We start from the raw sequence: 24,012 nt of genomic DNA on the forward strand, positions 1-24,012 counted from the left end.
ATATCAGCAGGCATGTTGTATTTTTCACAAAATCCTTCTTTACTTCCTTTATTTATGTATAAGTTGCATGCATTTCCCGTTTCCTGTTTATTTTCTAATTTTTAGTGTACAGAACTAGAGATAATTGTCATTTGCATTAATTAGAACTTGTAGGTGGTAACCTATTTTTTTTCTTTTAAATTGACTGCCTTATGATTTCCAAATTCAAAATACTCATAATTGAAAAAAAACTTTATTTCAAAGCTGAATCACTAACAATCTCCATCTCTTACTTTAGTCCTTCTTATAATTATGAAAATCATAAAGTGTCTCAAACATACCTTACAATTTTATAATCTTGCATAATTTGATGCTATCCACTGCTAGCTATCACACAACTTACTGTGAGGCTGCAAAAAAAAAGATCATGCAAGAAATAAATGCAACTCCAGCCTCTCTTGGCAATGAAATATTCATGCTGGGACTTCCAGGAAAAGAGGCCAATTGAACATGTCCTTTCATGATATTCCACTAAATAATAAGTGGCTAATTTAAAAAATAAAAACCCTCAAGGACAAAGAGGATGGGTGAAGAGGGGGAAAAAAGCCATTAGGAAATATCACAGAATTCTGAGAAAACAGAAGACTGACTGAGGGCTCGTAATGATATAGCAGAAGGAGAAAATGAACCCCACATTTCTGCAAAGAAGAACAAAAGCAATCCACCACACAAAGCCATAGAGAAGCCTATGTGCAGGGTGAATGGGGTGAAGTAGAAAGTGGTGGTAAGTTCAAGGTTGAATGCAGAAGGATGAACTGAATGACCATGTACAGAAAGTTCAGATACCAGATACCCTCTTCTCCCCCACTCAGCCAGTGACAAGTGTGCCCTGAACTCTGTGCTCTGGAAAAGCTGACCTTGGGGAGCCCGCATTTGGAAACAGGCAGTCCTGTGTGAATGGCTGGTGGTGGTGGAGGGGGTCTATTGGGCAGCAAGTGTTCCTTGGAAAAACTAAATAGTCCCAGAGTGGACCATGCATATGTGAAAACACAAGCTGATGTTTTCTTCATTCTAGAGCACAGTTCACTGATAACAAGCTTGTCCTGGTAAACAAGCTCCCCCAGTGGTCCTCTTAGTGGCCAGTTCTTTCATCTGAATGGTAGCCAAGAGCATGAGAGAGAGTAGGAGAAGCTCCCACATGGAACACAGAGGCCACCATTTTAACAATCTCAAAAGAGGGAACAGGGACAATCCAGGGTACAGAAGTAAAATTCCAAACATGCTCACTGATATTGAAGGAGAAAAAAAGGAGAATGTTACTCCCCTTTATGAGAAACAAGAATATTATAAGGGATATTCAGAGAAAATATTAATAGTCATTAGTCAGACATATTGGACAATTACTCCAGTAAACATATAGAAAACTAAGCAAATTACTAGAAAGTGATTGCTAACCCCAATGTCAAAGTCAAAGGAAGAAGATGAGGAAGGCAGAAGAAGAGTAGGGATAGGGGGATGGATCAAAAGGAAATGGAGAGAGAATGAAGATCAGTAGTTACAGGCGAGAGGAACAAGTTCTCTACTTGGCTTTACAGTGAACAAGGCTTCAAGGTCAAAATACATTCAATCTTCAACAATGTTTCAACAAAAATAACAATGTAACTTTTCATAGGAAGAAGATAGGTAGTTAGAATTTTTCCCCTCCTCCCTTAAAACAAGAAGCCAGAATTTCTAAAGTGAAGAGATTGTGAAATAGTACATTAGTAACAAGCATCTGGGGAGTGAGATTGGGAAAGGGTGAAACAGGGAACGTTCTGTTTGTTATAAGATTTTAGAGCTCTTTGCTTTTTTTTTTCTTTCTCAAATGTATGCATGCATTGCTTTGATATGCCCACAAACAAATAAAATTCCATATGTAAGGGCCACTCTGGAACTGGTAGATGGATGGCAAAAATGTTCTATTTTCTGGGACATTTAAATAACTTGTAGAGACTTTGGAACAAAATATTTGGGAAGCATAGAAAATAGAGTCACTAAAGCTCATGTACTTAGTCTGGTAAGATTTGCATCTTTGGTTCTTCGGTAACTATGTCCTTCCTTTATCTCATCTGCCCATCTTGTGGTCATTCAGTTGCTTATGAGTAGGATGGAGGATTCCAAAGTGTTCCTGGGTCCACTGTCCTTGGTGTTCACAGACTCACAACATACCACGAAGATGCATTCAAATGCTTCCTGAGCAATGGGTTGTGATGGCACACCTCTAATCCCAGCAACTAGGGAAGCTGAGGCAGGAGGATTGTAAGTTTGAGACCAGTCTCAGAAACTCAAAATAAAAAAAAATAAGAAAGGGGTGGGGATATAGCTCGGCGGTAAAGCACCCTGGGTTCAATCCCCAGTGCCAAAATGGAAAACAAAATGCTGCTTAATACAAAAACTCTGGTCCTAGTGACTCATCTTCAGGGAAGCAGTTTGCATTTTTGACAGTGATGTCCTGGGTAAGATGGGGTACTCCTCTTCATAGTCATATAAATATTGGTCATGTGCAACTATTATATAGAAAAACTCGTCTATTAGTAGATACAATGGCATTGCCATAGATAATCCATCCAAACAGCAAGTAGGAAATCAGGACTGCAAGAGAAGGGACAAGGATGTCTACATATCGGCATGAGAGAAGATCTTGTGTAATAGTAGAAAAAACTGGATTGATCACAGAAAGAATGAGGCCATTGGACATTTGATAAGAATAGTGTTACTCAAGAGCAAAGAGGGAGGAGATCCAAAACATGAAGGAGAAGCAGGTCAGACCCAAGGTCATCTTCAACTAGTTTCTTATTTTTCCTAAGAGTTGCTTTCAGCATCTGATTCAAAGCAAAGTTTCCCTGTAAGTTTACACTGTAACATTGAATAAGGAAGTTAAGTATAGTATTCCAAAGCTAAAAAACTGTGACCAGTACAGATCACGTGTCACATGTCAGATACATCCTCCCTGGGGGCAAAATGCTGCTCCCGGGCTGTCCTCTGAAGCATTATCCATCATTATGGGTTTTCTGAACTTACAATAAATTGTGTCATTCCCAATAGCAAACTGGACATTTTTCAGAAGCGGGGGGAAAGTTGACACTAATAATGAGCTATAATCTTCCAAGAAAATGCATTTAACCATTTTGTTGAGTGGACAATTTGTTGGGTAAATAATACAAAATAATAGAAGGGATTTGAAGTGAGGCCAAAAGTGATAAACTATTAAAACCTATTCTTGATCATCCGAGAAGGAGTGCAAAGAGCGCACATGCGCAAATTGTTTCAATAGGCCACATTTTTTGTAGGTGGAAGAAACTGAGATGCATTTCCAGACCCCAAATTGATACTCTAATCAAAAGTCCTGGTCCTGAGATCAGGAGTCCCTCCTTCCTACTGTCCGGCTCTCCAAGTGCCTCTGGGCGACCCTGGGCACGTCATTCAGTGCAGAACACGGGTGGCCTCATCTTCAAATGTGCTTGTCCTTGGGGAGCAGATAAAGGAATAAAGGAAAATTCGACTGGATGGTGGAAGATACTCTGTAGTCTCTAGTTAATGAGGAAGACTAAACAGATAAAATTATGCCACGCATTGCCCTTCAGATACACACACACACACACACACACACACACACACACACACACACACACCGGTCATAATATACATATATGTGTGTGTATTTATTTATTTATCTGAGATTAATATCTTATTATGGATGATATAACTGGTAATTTTGACCTTTTGGAATCTTGCTACTTTAATAAATTAATGAACCATTTACTTCCTACTGCTCCTGACTCTGCAGTGGCAAAATCACAAGACCCAAGCCTCAACACTCACCAGAAATGAATGTCTTTGCTCTCAGAGAAAGCCATTACCGAAGTGTTGCTTTGTCAGCTATCCCCCCTCCGCAGGCTGGAGGACTCACCTCTGGTCCATTGCTTCTTAGCTGCACTTTGTAAGTGCCGTGCGATTTTGAATGCATTTGGGTCTGTCCCGTGTCTCTAACTGACATTAGCTTTGGAAGAAAGGAGACAGCAGGGCGTTGTTATATCTTCCAAGCATCCAAACCCTTGTTTGTTGATGAAATCAATTGAAGATGATTTAGCAAAATTCAGAACACAGACACCCTATGTGAAAAGGACTAAGTACCACTGAATAGCACTGAGACCCAATGAACTTAGAAAGGAAACATCTATGACCCAATGGCACCAACTGGGCACTTTTCCAAGTGGTTTCTCTCTCCATCAGTAAAGTGGCATTGAATACATGTGCATTGGCCCCATTTCCCACCCCCAGTTGGTCATTGCATTTGAAAGTTGTCTGGGGCCAGGGAGTTCTGTCAACTGAGAAAGCCCATGGAAACCAGTTCCAAGTGCAGCATGTGGAACCCTGAGGTAAGGGTGCAAACTTGACCTTGAGTGCAAACTACTTTGTCCATGCTTTTAACCAGCAAAATGGAAGATGGAGAAGAACACATGTTCCTGTGTTGTTAGCCTCATACTCCTTCAGCTCCAAGGAACCACTGCATGTCAGACGTGTTAAACTGCAAGGTAAAGAGAGACTTCTTCAAATTGCTGAAACAGAGTATTTGAAAACAACTCTGGACTATGCATTGCTCGCCATGAGCCATTAGCGGTCTTCTTCGAAAAATAAAAATAAATGCCAGTATGTGGCCAGTGGGTTGTAAGTTCCTTGGGATTAAGGACTCCCTGTGAATGACTTCAGTGATGGATCAGGCAGATACCATTTTAAGGTTTCTCTGCTGTGACAAATCTCATTTTAGCTTTAAAATGCCTCGTGATTACACAGTACTATTTGCATGGTGCCCCTTTGAGCTTTTAGGTCGCGTACATTTTGTCAATCAGTCCTAGAGTGTTATTTATTTATCTATCACTTAATAACCATGCAGCAGAGAATAATTTCCCGGGCCTAGCATGGTAATTTGTACTCTAATTTCACCCCTGCTGCTGTAAACTTGAATTCAGCCACAGCTATGATTGCTAAAATGAAGATTTCTAGGTCACGTTTCAGCCTCTCTGGTTCCTGTCTTTCATCATTTCATCCCACTCCATCTTCTTCAGTGGAAGTATGGTTCATCAAACACATGAGCAAAGAAACATCAGTGGTTTCTTTCAAGATGTGGTGCATACTTGATAAAGGAAGCAGCATTCAAGTACCTATGTGAACTTGAATTTTATGCTGCTGTACAGTATATTCCCAGGTTAAGTTCAGGCAAATGTGAAAGGGTTTTTGATTTAGAGGTTACTTCTAAAAAGTTCTGCACTAGGAAAAAAGAAAAAAACAAATGGATAAAGAAAAAGGAATCAATATTACTGGGAAGACCAAATGCATGCCAGAAATAAGTAGTTGCTAGTGACAGGATTTATCCAACATGTCACATTTAAGTGGCATGGTCCTCTGAAAAGCGTTAGCTTTCTTTTGTTCTCTTTTTGTATAGGAACTAGCCTTTGAATTGTGCCAAATTGAGTAGCATATGGATAGTGATTGGGCACGTGGTTAGAGTCATCTGAAAACTCGCTCCAGTTGATATTTGGGAGTAAGAACTGCGGTGTGTGTTGTTAAAGAATTCACCACCAAGATGGGAGGCACAATTCCTGAAATATTAAATCTTGGTCCTTTATTTTTCTAGACTCAGTTTTCAGATGCTATTGAAAAGGAAACTCTGGATTCCATTTCTCTCAAACTATTCAATATTTTCAGTGATAGGTTCTGATCATTTGCTTCTAATTGTGGGCTTTTCTTTTGGGGGGCCAAGTCTCTGGGGTCTCTGTTTTTTACCATTGTGGTCTTTTAAATGGTTGGAACAGATTTATTATCAGTCAGTCTTGTTACCCAAAAGGATGGGAATCCCATCTGCAAAATAATTGAAAGGAAGGGTCATTTCCTCCTTAAAAATGATAATTGAAATTTTTTGAATGCCACCACTATAGGCAGTTTAGAACAGAGTGAATCAAGTTCTTAAGTGTTTTTGATGCCAAACACAGAGACCCAGGCCACAAGACCCTGAAGTGCTGCCTATTTATAAGTTACAGATGTGAGGTACCTTACAGCTTAGCAACAGCCCCTGTAGAGAAGTGGCCATCATGAAGAGTGGGAGGTCCTGAATTTGGAACTCATCTTCAACACTTCCTGGTTGGGACATTAACTCACATTTTCTAACATCTGTTTTATCATGTGAAATAAGCAAGAATAATACCTCTCTCTTAAATACATCATGAACACATTTTTAAATGCATAAAAACTTCAGGTTTCTGAACTGCACATAGTCAGCATACAATAAATGTTGGTTTTCTTCTCCCTAGGTAAAGAGGACCACTAAACAAATTGCTTTATGTGAACATGAGACATCTTTATTACTATTTTGTTGCTTCAGGATTCGTATTTGCACAAAGGAGTTTTAAGAAAGGGAGAGAAATTTAGTCATTGTCTTACAATACCTGCCATAATATAAGCACACAACAAAAATCATCTTTCTCATCGCGTTCCAAACTTTTTGTCACTTATTAGCACAGATCTGGCAAGTCAAACAAAGGATTTCCTACCTCAAAGCAATTTTCTCTCTTTGCTTTGTCTTTCTTTCCTAACATCAAAAGTATCCTTTTGAAAGTTCATATACATGGTAAAAAGCAATACCAAATCTAAAGCTTTCTCGCTTTCTGGGGCAATAAGGAAGATTGTATGCCTCTGGAATTCAAAGGAAAGGATTAAAACAGTGTTTCCATCCATCACATGGAATCTGCAGGCCTGTGTGTGCACTTCTCTATGTGGACTTGCAAGCCGGTTGTGATTTCTCTCTCCATCTTTACAGGAATTGACAGGAGGAGGGCGGCACTCACTACCATGTCAAGGCCAGTGTATACCACACAGTCTTTCTAGCATCTTCCTTGGATCCATCATAACTCTTATCCAAGACTGACAATCCATATTAATCTTTTGCTGAATCATTTAAAATTAATTATTTGTATAGAAACAAGAAAGTTATCTAAGTGTGTTTTAAGGCTGTATTGCTTTTTACTTTATGCACTTTTTAATCTTGTCATTATAAGAAGCACACTTCAAAACAGGTGTTTTATTTATTTCATTGGCTTGCTCAATGGCTTTTTATAAGTGGTGAAAGTGTTTTGGAAGGAAATAACATATGCAGTCTTTACATTGTGTCCGTTCTTCCCACACAGTTTCCATGTAATTCAGCCACATAATTTTGGATATTGGATTGAATTTCATGTTCATTATATATGTACAATTGCAGAATTTATAATTGACTTAAATGTATCAAGTTAGGCTACTCTTTTCATTTAAAAAAATCACTGAATAATTTTTAACTATGTAGACACACACACACATACACACACATACACACACACATTACATAAGTACTTATTCTAACACCATAGCCTTCTAAATAGAAAAATAAAAATAATTCAGAACCACGATGCCCCTTTCCTGTGTAAGTCAGGTGTCTCTGCATGATTTTGGTAGCACTCCTAACATGTCAAGTCCCATCCCTTACCATTGGGAAATTTCCATGAAGTCCAAGCATGATAAAGGCAAATTAGCATCATATGAGACTAAGCATTGTAAGAAATATAAAAATGTTATCTTGTATTAGACTATATAGGGTATGTCGGCTCTCCATCTGGCCAGTCTAAGTTATCATATGGAACACTATTCAAAGAAACCTAGAAAAAGAGTGGAAATGTTTCAAGCAGATTTTCCCTATGAAACCATCTTCATAAATCTTCTGTATTTTGCTATATGTAAAACATGAACTGGAAAAACCACAGGACTATATAAAGCCTTTGGGTATAATAATCATCTCTCAAATAATTAATGTATTTCAGTATATAGTGCTGTACACTTTTCACAAAAAAAGTTAGGTCTAATAATTTTTTTTTATTGTATCTCAAATGTGTCATGATTTTCCCCACTTTTTATTAATAAATATATGAGCCATGAAGCATGACATTAAAACAGGTGCTCATGAACCTACCACTTACTTAACCTTAGAAACACAGCACAACCAAAGTTTACTAGCTTACATGGGCCCCTCCTCATGCTGTCCCCTGCCTCCTTCTCAGAGGCAATTGTTGACCTTAATCTTGGTTTATTTTCATTCTCCTGTTCTTCTTTAAAATTTCATATATACGATATATGTATAATATATATATTTATGAATCATGTTAGCATATCATTTAATTTCCTCATTTTTGAATTTAATAAAACACTGTATATGTTTTTACCATCTTTTTCCATTCAACATTATGTTTCTAAAATTTATTGAGGTCAACTAATTCGTCTATAGATCACTAACTTTTACTCACGCACAGTATTTCATTAAGTGACTCTATTGCAAGGTATCTGTTCTTCCACTAGCAGGCATTGAGCCATTGACAGACTTTCTCATCACTTGCTGCTGCAAACAGCATCAACATTTTCCCTTCGTGCAGGCGTGCAAGAGTTCCTTGAGGCTGCTTATCTAGGAGTGGACCTGCTCCATCAGAGTGTTTTAGTTGAGTTCTGCAAAATGTAGATCCTGAGTTTATTCAGGAGGTTATTCAGGCACCTCAGTGAGGGAGCGGGGAAAGGAGGTGGGGGAGGAAGGAACACCAGTAAATGGATCAATGAGTGGTTGCTGTGTGGGAAATTGGAACCAATTCTACTGAGAACCTTTGAGAGACTGTTTAACCTCCATCAGAATCGCCCCCAAGGGCCAAGGAAGCTGGACCAGTGCTCCTGCACATCCAGTCTCTCACTGCTCAGGGTCCTCGGTGGGGGATTAGTGCTGATACTTCCAGCCTGATCCAAACATAAGCTGAACAATCCTGGCGGATGCTCGAAAAGCCCTCAGTGTGTGTGGAGCCTGCTCGTCTCACCTGCAGCTCACCTCTAGAGCTGGTCAAAGCTGTGATGGGGCAGGGGACTGACAGTCTCCATTACATGAGTCAGACCCATGTGTAATGTTGTAAGACAGTGGTAAGTTGACTTCTAAAGCAATAAAGTCAGTTGAAATTCCCATCAATGGAGGATAAGAGATCCTGTCGCTGGACATCCCCATTGCAATGACACACTTTGAAACACCAATCTAGTATGAATGACAATAGAGTTTAAAAGTCATTATATATTTTTTATTTCTAATGAGCGTCTTTATATGAACTTACTAAACAATCACACCTTCTCTGCTCCAAATGCCTTTGCATCCTTTGTCTACTTTAAACATTCCATATATTTTAAAATAACTTTTAGAAATGATATGATTCTAACTTTGACAGTACATATATGTGCAAAGAAGTTCTTAATTTTAACAAAGTTGAATTTTTCAATCTTTTGTGGATGGATACTGACTTTTGTATGTTTTGTTTAAGAAATCACTCCTGTATCAAGAATATAAAAATGTGTTTGTTATATTGTAAACTTTCAATAGTTTGATTTTAAAGCACAGGTATTTAATCTTTCTGTAATTTAACTCTAGATGTGTTATAAAGGACACAATTTGGTTTGTTTTCTTATGAACAGTTTCCCAGAACTGTCTATAGGATGGTCCATCTTTTCCTATCCATCTTGAAAGCCATCTTTGTACTGTCAAGTTTCCTGGTATATCTGTTTTCCCTTCACCAAAACCTCACCATTTTAATTACTTTAGCATTGCATATAGTTTTAATATCTGTTAGGCCAAATTCTCTCACCTTTTTCTTCCTAAAGGAAGGTTTCTGCTACTATTAGCCCTTTTGCTCTTTCCTGTACACTTCAGATCTGATTTTGAAGCATAAAAACTCATGCTGGAATTTTGACTGCAATTCCCTTGTATCTAGATATCAACTGAGAGCAATTGACATGTTGACGATACCAAGTTCTTCTATTTGAATAAAGATTATCTTGTGATTACATTTCATTAATTATCTTGAAGAGAAGTTTTATAAGGTTTGCTGTGTTTTATTTTCCTCCAAGTTACCTACATCAGGTTAATAAGATTCCTGTCTTCCCTACATTGCTGGAAGCCTTCTATTTGAGTTTTTTTTTTTTCCTCTTTTACTCATTAATAGGGTGGATTATATTAAGAGTACTTCCAATGTGAAACAGCTATTATTCTGTTAGAATAAATATGACTTGTTCATGATATTCTGTTTTTCTGAGCAGTAAGTTTACAGAAAGAAATCTAACAATTTAACAAATCTAACAAAGAGGAACACCCATCTTTGCATTTGTGAAGTTCCAGTGTAGGGGAGAGAAACTGTTAAATAAACAGCTTGAGATATTATGCACTGTCAGGCACTGTATTCAGGACAAGACATACAGATGTCACAAAACCAAAAAGACACCTGCTAGTCAACTGAGATAACCGAACATATCTTGCTCATGTATCTGAATATGACACTCTGCAAGAAATCCTTGCCTATGACCCACTGACCCCAGGGGCCAACAGAAATTGAACCAATTTAAAGAGCATGGAGAGACAACACTGCCTGAGGACAACGGGAAGGAAATGGGAGTAGGATGAGTTGCATATGATAACCATGAAATGGTGACCCAACTAGATCAGAGTCATTCCTCAAGTTACTTTTCTTGGCTTCATGCTTCTTAAAGGTCTTCTTTGGACATTTTTTTCTTTATAGTTTACAGTATAAGTGTAAGCAGCACTAAAGGGAATTTGTTGCATTAATTTCATGAAATTACTATAAAATAAAAAACCTAGAGGGTAGTTATGCAGTCTTTTTTTAAAGTACCCAGCAACAGGACATCAGTAGCTATCAATATTTATAAACAAGTTTATCCTCCTCACATTAGCTACGAAATAAGCATCCCCTGGGCTCCTCTGGCTGTGATAGATAAACCAAGCCCATCTTTCTACGCCGTGGCCCAGGGTTCAGGAACTGCATACAGAGGAAAGAGAGGGCATAAGTTCACAGCAGAGCGGAGCCGGGCCGACCCCTGGACAAGACGTGATCAGATGAACACAGCGCGCGCGAGGCAGAGATCCGAGCGCGTTTTCAGCCAGAATGGATAAGATGTGCTTGGCTGAGAAACAGTCACAAGAACTGCCTGGACTGAACTGGCTTCCATTCCCAGCTTCCTGTCTCCTCAAAAGGAAGCGAACCTTGGGAGGAGGCTCTTTAGCTTCCGGGAGCACCAAGATGACTCCAAAGACCCAGAGAGGCCCCTGGGCAAAATCTGGCAACCGAGGGTCAGTTGTATCTGAGGTGTGTTGACAATTCTAAACTAGAGAGGCTGCTCTGGGAGAAGGAGGGACCAAGATGCCACACGGAATGTCCTGTTGTTATCTGCCAGCATTCTCCAGAGAAGCAAAAGGCCTACAACGCAGTGATAAGAGGAGGCTGACCTGCCAACTTCCTCACATGATTGTGAAGGCCAAGGCATCCCCAAATAAGCTGTGAGCTGGAGGAGGAGGAAAGCCAGGGGTGCGATGGTCAGAGCGTAAAGGCCTGAGAACCAGGAGGGCTGATGGCACACCCCCAGTTTAAGCTGAAGACCTGAGAACCAAGGAGGCCACTGGTATAGGTCCCGGAGTCCAAGGCCTGGCAACCTCTGATGCCCCAGGGCAAGAAAAAGAAGACAGTCTCCTCACTCAGGAAGAGACAGAGACAGAGAGGTTTCCCCTTCTTGTACCTTTCTGTCCTACCAAGATGCTCAACAGAAGGGGTGATTCCTGCCCAGAGGGAGGAGGGCAGATCCTCTTTGCTCAGTTGATTCAAATGTCAACCTCTTGTAGCAGCACCCTCACGGACACACCTAGACATCATGTTTTAGCAGCTCTGTGGGCACCCCTTTGCCCAGTCAAGTTAACACATGAAGTTAACCATCTCGCTTATCGACAACCCCTGAGCCTGAGCTCAGCTGCCCCTCGGGGAGACACTGTGATGTGGATAATGGTGGCTGGTTCTGCTGGCTGGATTACAAGACACACGGTGGATGGAGACACTTGGAGTCCAGCAAGGATGAGGGCACCCAGTGTCAGTGCATTGAGAAAAATTGGTGCTGGGTGGGGGCAAAGGAGGCAGGGAGGGCCTGGACTGACTAGAGAAACAGTCTGCATGTGGTCTCAGGGCAGCTCCCAGAGCCCCTGCTTGCTGTCTGTTAAAACCCTGACAAACTTTGCTCAGCCACTGTGCCTGTCTCCAGAAAGAGACCTCAGAGACATGACCCAGAAAAGAAAAAGCCATAATGTGAAGAAATAATGTTCAGAGCTTATCACTGCAAATACTGAATAATGTGAGAGAAATGGAATTCAGAGTTCCCTTTTAAATAACATCTGAAAACCAAGTCTAGGGAAAAAACAAAACAAAACCAAACCACCAAGCTTTGATATTTCAGGAATTGCACCTCCCGTCTTGGTAGTGAATTCTGAGTTTGAAGTCAGACCTACCTAAGTTTAAATTCTGTATTTGCTTATACTAATGGTGTGGCTTAGGTACATTATCAAACTTTTATTATCCTTGGTTTTGTGATCCATGCACTCCTATCTCACTGGGTCATTTTGGGAGTATGAGCCAAAATAATTCACATCAAGTACTTACAAGAATGCTTAGTCAAGAAATCATAATTTTTAAAAATCATTCCAAAATGACAGGTCATGTTCATCACAGGTGCTGGAGGAAGGAAGAGGGATGTTCTTCACAGGTGCATAGTGTGGTTAGGTGTCTGTTGAAGGGGTGGAAGATGATGGCAGGGTGTTTGGGGAAGGAGTCCTGGGTCAGGAATCCAGGGGTGAGCTCTGTGGAATGCATCTGTGCGCTTGGCCTTCTCCTGCCCTGGAGCTCAGCAGGGAATGTAGCCTAAGAAACACAAGGAAGGTCCGTTTAGATTTAAAAAGCAGTCAAAGGTCACCTGATCCTACGTCTGTCCAGTGTTGGCACCGCTGGTGATGCTGTTTTCTCTCTTCAGCTTCGGTGTCCCTAGTGAAAGGTGGCTGTAAACTGGTCACATAGCTATCTCTTATTGATGCCAATCTTGAGTAATTAGAAGATTTTCTTACATGAGCTGAATTCATTTTCCTGTTACTCAACCCGTCACCCTGGAGCAACACGAAACGAATATCTTCCTGCTTCGACATGTGTGCACTACTGAAGGAGGCTCTTTCCACCTCGTGTTGGGGATGGTGAGGAGCTGGCTCACAGTAAAGGGGGGAAAGAAAACCTTGGGCAAGACTCTTATTACTAGAGCTGTTTAAATTGATTTATCGGGGACGTTTAATGAGAACAGAAATTGAAATTGTACTTGACTGAATTCAGAGCAGTGAATTTTTATTAAGCAGCCAGAAGGGGTGCAAGATACTTTCAAGAATAAAGGATATCAACCCTGCCCTTAAGGAGCTTAGAATCTGATTAAGTTAGCCACACTAATGAAGGAGCTAGAAAGCTTGAGCAAAGACCACAGCTCAGATTCCACCACAAAAGACTCCCTGCAAGTCTAAGCTTGTGAAAGCTAAAAGCTACATTTTTAAATTAAGAAGATTTTTTTAAAAAATTTTATTATTAAGGCACTTTATAAGCATTGTAGAAAATCCAGAAAATTAGCAAAAAGGAGAAAAGTCTAGAAATATCTAACCTCACTACCCAGATACAGCTACAGTTAATCTTGTATTTAAGCTGGGGGGACCTTTTCTATAGATTTATATGGATTTTTGTGGAATGACACTCTTCCTGCTGTTACATAAACTACCTTTTCACAACATTTCTTTTGAGTATTTTTAAAAAATTGATATTCACATGCAATGTCTGATAGCGAAATAATATTTTGTTGAAAGACTATGTGGTCTTTTATTTACTCATTGAACATGTTAGTTGAACATGTTGGTTTCTTCAGAATTTTATGAGTGTCAGCACCTTTCTTTAGCTGAGTCTATATATGGCCTTAGTTCTCTGCTTGAAATACATTTCCGGGTGTAGTAGGACTGCCAGGTCAAGGCATGTGCACATTGTTAAGCCTTTTGGTAAAAAAACACCACATGGATTTCAGGAAGATTGTTCCACTCTGGGGAAAAGGTGATAATTTATCCATCATTTACAGAGGATGTGAGCATTGTTATTTTTTAATATCAGCTGATCTGACAGATCATATGTCATTGTTTTAACTGAAGGTCTTTGATTACCAAACGTAAAGTTCTTTGCATATAATTGTCCGTCACTTTCTTCACAAAATGGCACTGTTTAAACAGGTTATTATTATTTTGCATTCAGCAAATGTTTTTGAGCATTGACCCTGTGCCACAGAGCTTGGATGCTGAGGATACTGGGTGATCAGGACAGATACCACCACTGCCCTGGGGCTACCCCAGGCTGGTGTGCGCTTATGTTCTCATTGTTAACATGGGAAGGACCCATGCCTTTGTTCGTCTGTTCTTTTTCTTACCCCCTGTCATCTGGAAGTGGGCATGCATGTGTAGGCAAGAGGGTAAGTGGAGTGACAGAGGATGAGGATCTACTGGACCCTGAAGGTCAAGGAGTGAAACCCATTCATTTTACACATGAGGAATCAGAGCAGGCCCCTAAGAGAGAAAGCGCATCAGATGATTTGATAGGCAGGCAGAGGGGGGATTCCCAGGACAGGCGCAGCCCGAGTCTGGTCCCTGCAGGTCAGGCAGCTTATGAAAAAATATGGCCTTGAGATACAAAAAGACAAAGAGAAGCAGAACTGTGAGGATCCGGAGTCACGAAGGGGATGTGGAAATTGGTGCAGGGCAGTGCCACACTGTGCAACTAGAGGAACAAGCACGTGGGACAAGCCACCGACTAGGAGAAGATGGTCTCCTGCACAAATAGAGTATGTGACCAAACTGTGGGAGGATTCCTTTAAAAGCTCTAAAAAAATAAGTCTCCAATTGAAAAATTGGCAAATGATATGAGAAGACATTTCACAGAATAATAAATCGTTTTAATCATTGAAATAAAAGTTAAGAAGGCTTAAGAATACCAAGCATTGGCAAGGATGTGGAGCTGTTGAGTGCATGCGCAGAGGGGTATGAGAGTAAGTGGGTACACCCAGTTTGGAAATACATTGGCATTATCTATTAAGTTTGTATAGCCGTGTACCTTTTGATTCCATAATTTTATTCCTAAGTGTAAATCTAGAAAATCATTTGTGCATGTGGCACCAATGGATATTTGTAGGAATGTTCCAGAAGCTTCATAGCAAAGATGGAAGGTATATATCACCAAGAGAAGGAGGAAATTAAATTGTAGAATAGTCTTGCAGTGGAATATTAAATAAAAGTGAAAAATCAAGGATGATAGCTATATAAACAACCTAGGCAAATCCTAAATTAATATTGAATGAAATAAATATGTTGCTTAAGGTTCAGCACTGTCCTAATGCATTCATTTTAATGGAGAGGCCCCCATAGGCTCAAATAGATATAGAACTGAATGAACTGAAAACCTAATGTGGCACGTATGTATTTTTAAGCAAGTCTTTCGCCTGAGTATCTGTTTGCTCGTGTCATAACTATATACTTCAATGATGTAAGACAGACAGGTATTCGTCCCATTTAGTTTTCTATTTTGGAGTCATTGTCATACCACCCGACGATAACTAATCTAGTAACATCATCCAAGAGGAGGATGAAAGTAGTAGCAGGACAGAGATCTTGCTGCTGCACATCAAGTTTGAGTGGGTTTGCTAAGACTTCTGTGGAGAGGAGATCGGCTGGAACCAGACCTGAAAAAATACATTCACTAAGTCTACCACTGTATTTTATTCATATATAGAGATACTTATTATTATACTATTTTATTATATATGTGTGTGCATATATGTGTAAAGGTGTGTGTTTGTGTGTGTGTGTGTGTGTGTGTGTGTGTGTGTGTGTGTGTGTGTATGTATTGTGGTGATAGATGTGAGTGAATTAACTAGGTGGAAAACTCCCAAATAGTAGCATTATCTTGATTCTTGTAATTTTCACTCTTTTGTCTACAGGCTTCAAGCCAAAGAACTCCATTGCTGATTAAAGCAGGAACAATGAAACTCTGTGGCCCAAACCCCACCTGCTCAGAACTTTGGCACCAAGGCCTGGAGACCTGGGTCTACCGCTGGTCCTGGAGTTTCACAGACAATATCCAAAAGGTAGATATTGGTGACTTGATTGTTGCCAGGCAATTCACAATTGTACAAGAAAAGAAGAGAATTTAAAATAACAGAATTCATATAGTGATTATTTATTTATTTATCCTTTCCTGTGAGAACTTGGAATTGATCTATAGGAAAGAAATTCTCCACATCCCCCATTTTTTTCTAATACAGGGTTCATAATGTTTTGGAATCACCTGGCTGTTCTCATAGGTCTCCAGGTATTTGAAACACAGTGTTATTAGGAATCATGTTTTATGCCCTGGTAGACGGCTCAGTGAGCAGATTGACCTCTCTATAGTATCACCAGCTGATTCAGACTAAAAAGTATGAATAGATCTGTGGTTTTCTCCACAGAGAATTAGAAACTTTCTGGTTTTATTTTGGTCTAATTATAGGTTTTGACATTTTAAGGGATAAAATCGAAGCCTAGCCCCTGTACAATCTAACGGAGCCATGCTTCAAAGTCCACAGAATTGAGCAGGTCATTCAAAGCACCATGGAGCTAGTGGGTGCAGATGCAGGTACCCTGCAGGTAAGGGGGTACTCTCTCCCCTGTGAGAAAACAGCTATTACAGACATGTTCAAAGTTCAGTGCAGGAAGGATTTGAATACCAGCTGGTCTGGTGGGAATATGTAGACCACAAATTCCTCAGGCAAAGAAATCTATGAAAGAGAAGAAACAGTTACCACCTCATGGTGATAAACCAAACAAAATCCCACAATGATTGGGATTATTCTGAGAGTAAAGCAATCCTACAAAGATGGATTTCCTAAATTTCAACGTGGATGACCACATAATAGAAAAACATGTTTGGGGCCATGCTGAGACCAAGCCACCCTGGAAGATGAGACATGAAGGCAGTGGGTGTATTGGTTGAGGGTATTTGGGGACTGGGCAGTGGGTGTATTGGTTGAGGGTATTTGGGGACTGGATGTGAGTTCTATCTAATTGACTGTGAAGAAGTTGCTTCTGTTCTTGACAGTTCAGTTTCTCTCTCTGTAGGTATCTCAGAGAGTTATAAAATACTTAGTCTAGGATCTTGTGTATAAAACTTAGTGCTTGGCTAATTAAATGCTGAGAACACCGCACACTGTCATGGTTAAGACAGAGCGGTTCAGTGTAAGACAGACTCTTATTGAGTACTTTTCCTCCTCTAAATTGTGCATGGCTCACCTCCTTTAGGCAAGAGTAGGGTTGCTCTAAGACCTTGTATTTCACAGGAGTAATACCTATTTTATTAGTCTTTTTTAGTTATATATGACAGTGAAATGCATTACAATTCTTATAACACATATATAGCACAGTTTTTCATACCTTTCATACACACAGTATATTCACACCAATTCGTGTCTTCATACCTGTACTTTGGATAATAATGATCATCACGTTCCACCCCGAGTCTTTTATTCCCCTTTAGTACGTTTGGCTATATCTTACTTTCTTTGCTTTTCACATAACTGAAATCAGCTTCCAGCAATCACTCTGTGCCCATCACCCAGATTCCATAGCTGAGGTCTGTTGCTTATCATTTTTTGTATCCACTTTCTGATATTAAACATCTGGCATCTCCCAGGGCTTTTTAGCTGTCTTAACACTTTCTGGTTAGACATCTTTGGAAAACGAGCCAACATGTTGTTGTTTTAGACTGTCATTTATCCAGGGTTTTCCCACAAAGGCATAGTCCTGAAGTTTATTCTAGGATACTAAGCATGGCAGATATCAGCAACAGGAACTTTGGATTCCAATCACCAGTTCCGCTATGCTTAAAAACAAAATAATTTTCGTTTGGACAATCTGTTGAGCAATCTTTTGGATGATGAGTGAGTAAACAAAATTGTCAAGGAAATTAAAAAAAAAATCCCCAAAACTCTGGATAAAAAGTCAATAGAAGGAGATCTGTCTTCTCCATCCAGGTAGAAGGTGAAGCTACTTATTTCTAAGGCAAAGCCTTTGAACCGCTTCTTGTTTTACATAATTCATAGCCTTGCTCTTTAGCATGGGATTTGTGGCCGTGTACAAAGGTCAAGCTAGAAGAGTACAAAATGTGTAAATCTGAGGGCGGAAATTCTTTTCCCCATTACTTATTTATCAAACAGGTTGGTGTCAGAGGGAAGGCTGGGCGACTGTTTTCCCTTTCTTCCTCCCGTGCACATAATCATCTCTGTGTCCTCCCTTGTTAACCTTTTCTGTTTATTTCCTTTTCCCTGCGACTTCTTATTATAGTTGCCAGTTAATCACAAATATATTAAAAGACTTCTTTTTAATCTAGTCATCTTCATTGCTTCGCGGTATCTACGCCAACAGCGTGCCACCACTAGGAGAGTGCCCAATTACAGTCACGGCAGGGAAAACGGAGACATCAGCAGTAGACGATGCTTTTGTCTCAGGTATCAAATGTGAAAGCAAATTAGGTATCTAAAAATAAAAACTAAAATTAAGACTAATAAAATGGAGCTTTGACTTTTCTCATCACAGACTCATTTGTACTTAATGACACAGACTGACGGGATAGGTAATTGTTATAATCTCTCTTGAAATGGATTTTAAAAATGGCTGATCTGTTCTTCCTTTCAGGTTGGGTAAATGGGCACCAAGACAACAGAGAAATAAGAGCATTTTTGTGCAGTTATATATATTAATTTGTTTGCAGTATTGACTTGCAAAAAGAAGGCCAGGGAGAGGAGAGCTAGCCAGTGTTAGACACGGCAGCGTATAAATTCAATCTTTTACATTATTTTGCTCACAAAGTTCTGCATGCCAGGTCAAACATCCAAAGATCAGAAAGAGAAAACCAAAATGTTCAAAATTTTCTTGCCAAAAATTCAACCCATTTTGCTTTAATCAGAAAAGGGTTACTTAATTCAATTTGTAGAGTCCTTCTCTCCCCAGGTTTTACGTTTCTTCCTTGTGTTTTGCAGACACTCCCAAGTTTCAGGCACAGCTTATTAACATCTCCCCCAGGTTGAAAACTCCCCACTTTTCTCCTCCCTCCCCAACCTGCCCTTCACCCTTTCTCCCCTCCAGCCCACAGCTACCACTGGTTGGTGGGAACTCACCTCTTAAGGGATAATAGCGCCATCTGAAGGCTGTTGCAGGAAACTGTCTGATCCCTGTGGTGGCCCTCAGCTCATTCCCCCCCCCCCCCCCCCCCCCCCCCCCCCCCCCCCGGCCCCAGGGTTACATCTCCTCACACACCCTAGCATCTTTTCTAAGATCTTCCTTAATGTCTGTTGTTGCCTTTCCCAGTATCAGGAATAAAATCTACTAATCACAAGAAATAGCATGGTTGTCTTCATGGAGTGTTTTTCTTTTTTTTCTTAGAAAAGCTCTAAGCTATTTAAATAGTCATCTTTTTTAAGAATAATACTTTGTGTTTATTAAGAGCCAAACCTTCTTGCACTCCACGTACATTAATTTCACTCATTTAAGTGGAACTCATTGAAGGGCATCTTTTAAAATTCATATAATCCTCCCCTATTATTATATGTAAGGGTTGTTATTCCATTTGACTAGTACAAACTTTTGGGAAAAACTAAAGATAGAAAGGATAATTTATGAAGGAAAACTAAATTATACACACACAGACTACAGGAGATAAAAATGGCTATTGTAGTGACACAATTTGAAAGGCAACTGTCTTCTGCCTCCTAGCCTTATAAATAAATCAGTTAATAGACTCCTTGTTCACATGAGTGAGTCCGCTCTGCTAGTTTGTCCTTTTTATTTCTCCGATCCAGCACCACCACGATTCAAATCTCTGTTGACAAGTGTTTATAAATGAATCAGAAATGCTGCATATATGTGGAATCAGCACGGCAAACAAGCAAGGGCTCTAGTTCCACTGCAAAAATTGCATACAAAAGAAACTCCCCTGCAAATTCCAGACACCAGCGAATTCCTGTGTATCCGGCAGCAGTCAGTTCATCCAAACATTAGGCTTGGCTCGGGCAATGTTTGCAGGCTGGCTGAAAAAACTCCTGTAAGACTCCTATGTAAGTAGATGGTACATGATCTCATCAAAATGTTTCATATGGTATCAGTATTTTGTTTTTAAAAAATTCTATAAAGCTGCCATTTGAGCAAAAGTATAATCTCCCAAGAAACAGCAGCTGCCTAAGTAAATTATTTTTGAAGAGACGAGCTGAGTAGGGAGAAGTAAAAAGTCCTCCTTTCAGAAGAAGTCCAACCCTCCAGACACATCCTGCTCTGCTTGGAGAAGCCACTAGTCATAGATGAGTGTCCAGTTTTGTCCTTGGAAATTTTTCTTTCTTATAATGTGGATGACTTGTTCATTTACTTTTGATATTTAGATTTCTCCTTGCAGTCTTTCCCTCCTAAAATCCACTCCTCTGAAGACCACAGCAGGAATGATGTAGCTTCTTACTGCTGGCCTCTGGCCTTGCGGCTCCTGCAAGCGCTGCATAACATCTGGCGTCTTTCTAAAGAGAATTCTAGAATATCTGATCTCTTTTAACTTGGTTAAATTTTTAAATAACTACATTTTTCTTTCAATTAGTCTAAGTTGTACAGCAATTTTTTTCCCCTTTGCTTTCTCTATGTAATTGTTTTTATCTGAGTAAAACTAAAGAAAGAGATCAATATATTTTCCAGTAATTGCTACCAGCTCCATCTCTTCCCCAACAAATGCAGATGGCAGGACTGGGCCTTGAGATTTCAGAGCTCGCAGCCACAGCACGTTACGCTTCTGAGGGAGACACCAGGCACAACCCCAAGGTAGTCCGTGCCACGTGGCTCTGAGGCCAGTGAGGAGCCACCAAGGGTGTCCACTGCCAGCAGCGAGGCCACAGATCACACCCAGCACCCAGTGGTCCTCGATGGAAGAGACCTGCATGTCCCCATCTTTCTTTGCGAAGTGTAAGCCAAGTCTTTCCCACCATATTTTCTTTAACTTCTGAATTTTTCTATAATTTCAAACTTATTAAAAAAGTGCTAGAACAGTACATGAAATCCCCACATAGGCTTTTCCTAGACCCCACGTCTGTGCCTGTTGCTCCATTTTCCTCTTCCTCCTCTTTCTCTCCCCTCCCTCTTTCCCTCTCTCCTTTTGAAGCCGGAAATGCAAGGACCTTTTACCAGCTACTCCCATCCTTTAATATTGACTTCCTAAGGAAAAGGACATCCTCTTCAATATGGAAAACACAACGTTCAAAATCAGGAAATTTTAGGATAATGCTGACACGATGTATTTTCTAATCGGCACTGCTTATTTATATTTGTTGATCATCCCAATAGCATATTTTGTGGAGCTATATAAATAACACACACATATTTACATGATACACATTATACACACACATCTCCCAGTTCAGGATCTAATTGAGAAGCATGCTTCACCTGACAGATCTTCAGTCTCGTCCTGACCCTAACATCATGAAGAATGCTGCCCCGCTATGGTGTAGAATGAGTCTCAATTTGGATTTGTCTGGGATTTCTTCACTATTCAATTCTATTCTATGCTAATCTCAGGAATACTACTGGAGTGTTGTGTCTTTCTCACTGAATAGTATTAGAAGGCATATGATATCAGTTTGTCCCAGTGTTGGTGACGGTAACTTGGATTGCTTGGCTCAGGTGGTAATCAAAAGCTTTGTTCCCTATAAGGTACTACTTTCCCTTGGTAAACAATAAATAGTTTGTGGGGAGATATCTTGAAACTACGTAAATATCCTAGACCCATACACATCTCACCTAACAGTTTTAGCAATTATTCATAATTTTCTGACCCTTTGCCCTTTGATATTTATAATTTGGCATTGTAATGTAAATGGGAGGCTTCCCTTGCCCTGTTTGCTTGTTCATTTTCTCACTTATTATTAGTATCAGAGGAGACTTGGGGGTTGTTTTTGTCAGTGGATTAAAATCCATGACATTCATTATTTATTTAGATTCTTAATTTGTCCCAGATCTGGCCAGAGAGAGCTCCTCTGGGCTGGATCCTGGGTCCTTTTGATATTTCTTCTGTCATTCTCTGAGCCTTTCTTAACTTTGTGACACAAAAGAGTTTCAGAAACACTGTGTCCTGTCTGTGTGCCATCCCTGGACTCTTCCTTTCATTCAGGGAGCTCTGGTCCTTTTGGAAGAGAATGGTATTTAGAAACCAAGACCAGCATGGGGTGTGCTCATCACCACAGGTGACTCCCTGGTTCCAGGTCCCCTGCTTATTAAGATTTGGGAAAAACGCACATAAACACACTTACACAGACACCTGTGTTTGTCTTTGCAAAGCTCCGAGTTCACACTGATGCCTCCGATTCTAATTCAATACCACTGGACACATTCTGTGTTTTACTATTATAATAGGAAACTCTGTTCCCCAGTGAAAAACCTGCCTCATTATTTTTAATATATGCACTCATTTGTTCAAGTCTAGAAAATACAAAAAGTACTTTCACAAGGGCTAAACCATGATACTTCAAAAAGCAAATCTAACAAGAATTCAATTTTTACTTTTACCTTTCTTTTAAAGGTAACACATAGAGTAAAATATTCAAACCTGAGTTATCAAATTTAATTTTCTTTCCTATATGCATATATCTATGTAAACAATACAGAATGTATGCAGCTCCTCATACAATCAACTCATACTCCACCACCGTCAAACCTTCTCACCCAGAAACAGCAACTTGCCTGATTTCTTTACAGAAAGGAGTCATCTTGCCTAATTTACATTAATGCAAATAGGATTTTACAGAACATAGTCTTTTGTGTCTGACTTCTTTTGCTCAGCATTGCATTGTCGAGAATCATTTGTTATTATACGTTATCAACTCTCTGCTCTGTTAATAAATAATTAGTATTTCCAATGGTACATTGCATATTTCCCATATATGCCACATATATACTACACTTATATATACACATATCTGTCCATCCATTGTGGTCTCAGGGTTTTTGACATTATGAATAAAACATCTAGAAACACTCCTCTAAAGATATTTTTATGATCATATATTTTCATTTCTTTTGAAAAAATGGGGAAGAGTCGAATGCTGGGTCCTAGACATATGAATCTTTCTCCTTGTAGAAACTATCAAAATGTTTTCTAAAATGGTTGCACCACATGCTCTCCCAGCATCCACGGAGAGTACCAATTCTTTTTTTTTTTTAAATGTCCAGTGTTTCATTTTTTTTATTGGTTGTTCAAAACATTACAAAGCTCTTGACATATCATATTTCATACATTAGATTCATGTGGGTTATGAACTCCCATTTTTACCCAAAATACAGATTGCAGAATCACATCGGTTACACATCCACATTTTTACATAATGCCATATTAGTAACTGTTGTATTCTGCTACCTTTCCTATCCTTCCAATTCTTCACTGCCAAAATTTGGTATTTCCAGAATTTTAAATTTCAGCTGTTCTTGTCTCTCTGTATGAGTGGTCACCTGCACTTCCTTGAGGAAGACCCTTATCACATTTGAATGTGCTTATGGACCATTGTGTATCTTTCTTCTTGAAGGGACTGTTTAAATGGTTTGTCCATCTTATATGATGATGATGTGGTTTAAATTGAAGTAAAATTGAAGCTACTGAAGTTTTTATATTTTCTGGCTCTGTTGTTAAGTGCCCCTGGGTTCAATCCTCAGCACCAGGGGAAAAAAGAAAGAAAAGAAAAGAAAGTTTGTGATGAACTCTAATTTATTATCTCTTTTCTTTTGTGATTATTGGTTTTCCATTCTCTCTATGAAGTTGTTCTCTCCCCAGTTTGAAAACAATATCTCAAATGTTGTTTAGAAATTTATATTCCTGAATCTCATCTAGAATTAATTTTTGAGTATGGAATGAGGTGGCAGTGAGGTCCCCCACTAGTTTGTCCAGTGCCCTTTGTTGAAAAGACTATCTTTTCCATTAAATTACCTTTGCATCTTGGTCAAAAATT

General features: G+C 39.6%; 1 long non-coding RNA gene across 1 annotated transcript in view; it reads left to right on the forward strand.

Moving 5' to 3' along the window:
* The window catches only part of LOC144365842 (uncharacterized), a 143,498-nt gene extending 123,407 nt beyond the window's left edge, over positions 1 to 20,091 (forward strand). Inside the window, exons 2-3 of the long non-coding RNA XR_013424575.1 lie at positions 15,952 to 16,098; positions 19,843 to 20,091. This is a non-coding gene — a long non-coding RNA (uncharacterized LOC144365842). The remainder of the gene's footprint in view (positions 1 to 15,951; positions 16,099 to 19,842) is intronic.
* The last annotated feature ends 3,921 nt before the right edge of the window (positions 20,092 to 24,012 follow it).

This window comes from Ictidomys tridecemlineatus, chromosome 8 (genome assembly GCF_052094955.1).
Source record: "Ictidomys tridecemlineatus isolate mIctTri1 chromosome 8, mIctTri1.hap1, whole genome shotgun sequence".
In the NCBI taxonomy this organism is placed as follows: domain Eukaryota; kingdom Metazoa; phylum Chordata; class Mammalia; order Rodentia; family Sciuridae; genus Ictidomys; species Ictidomys tridecemlineatus.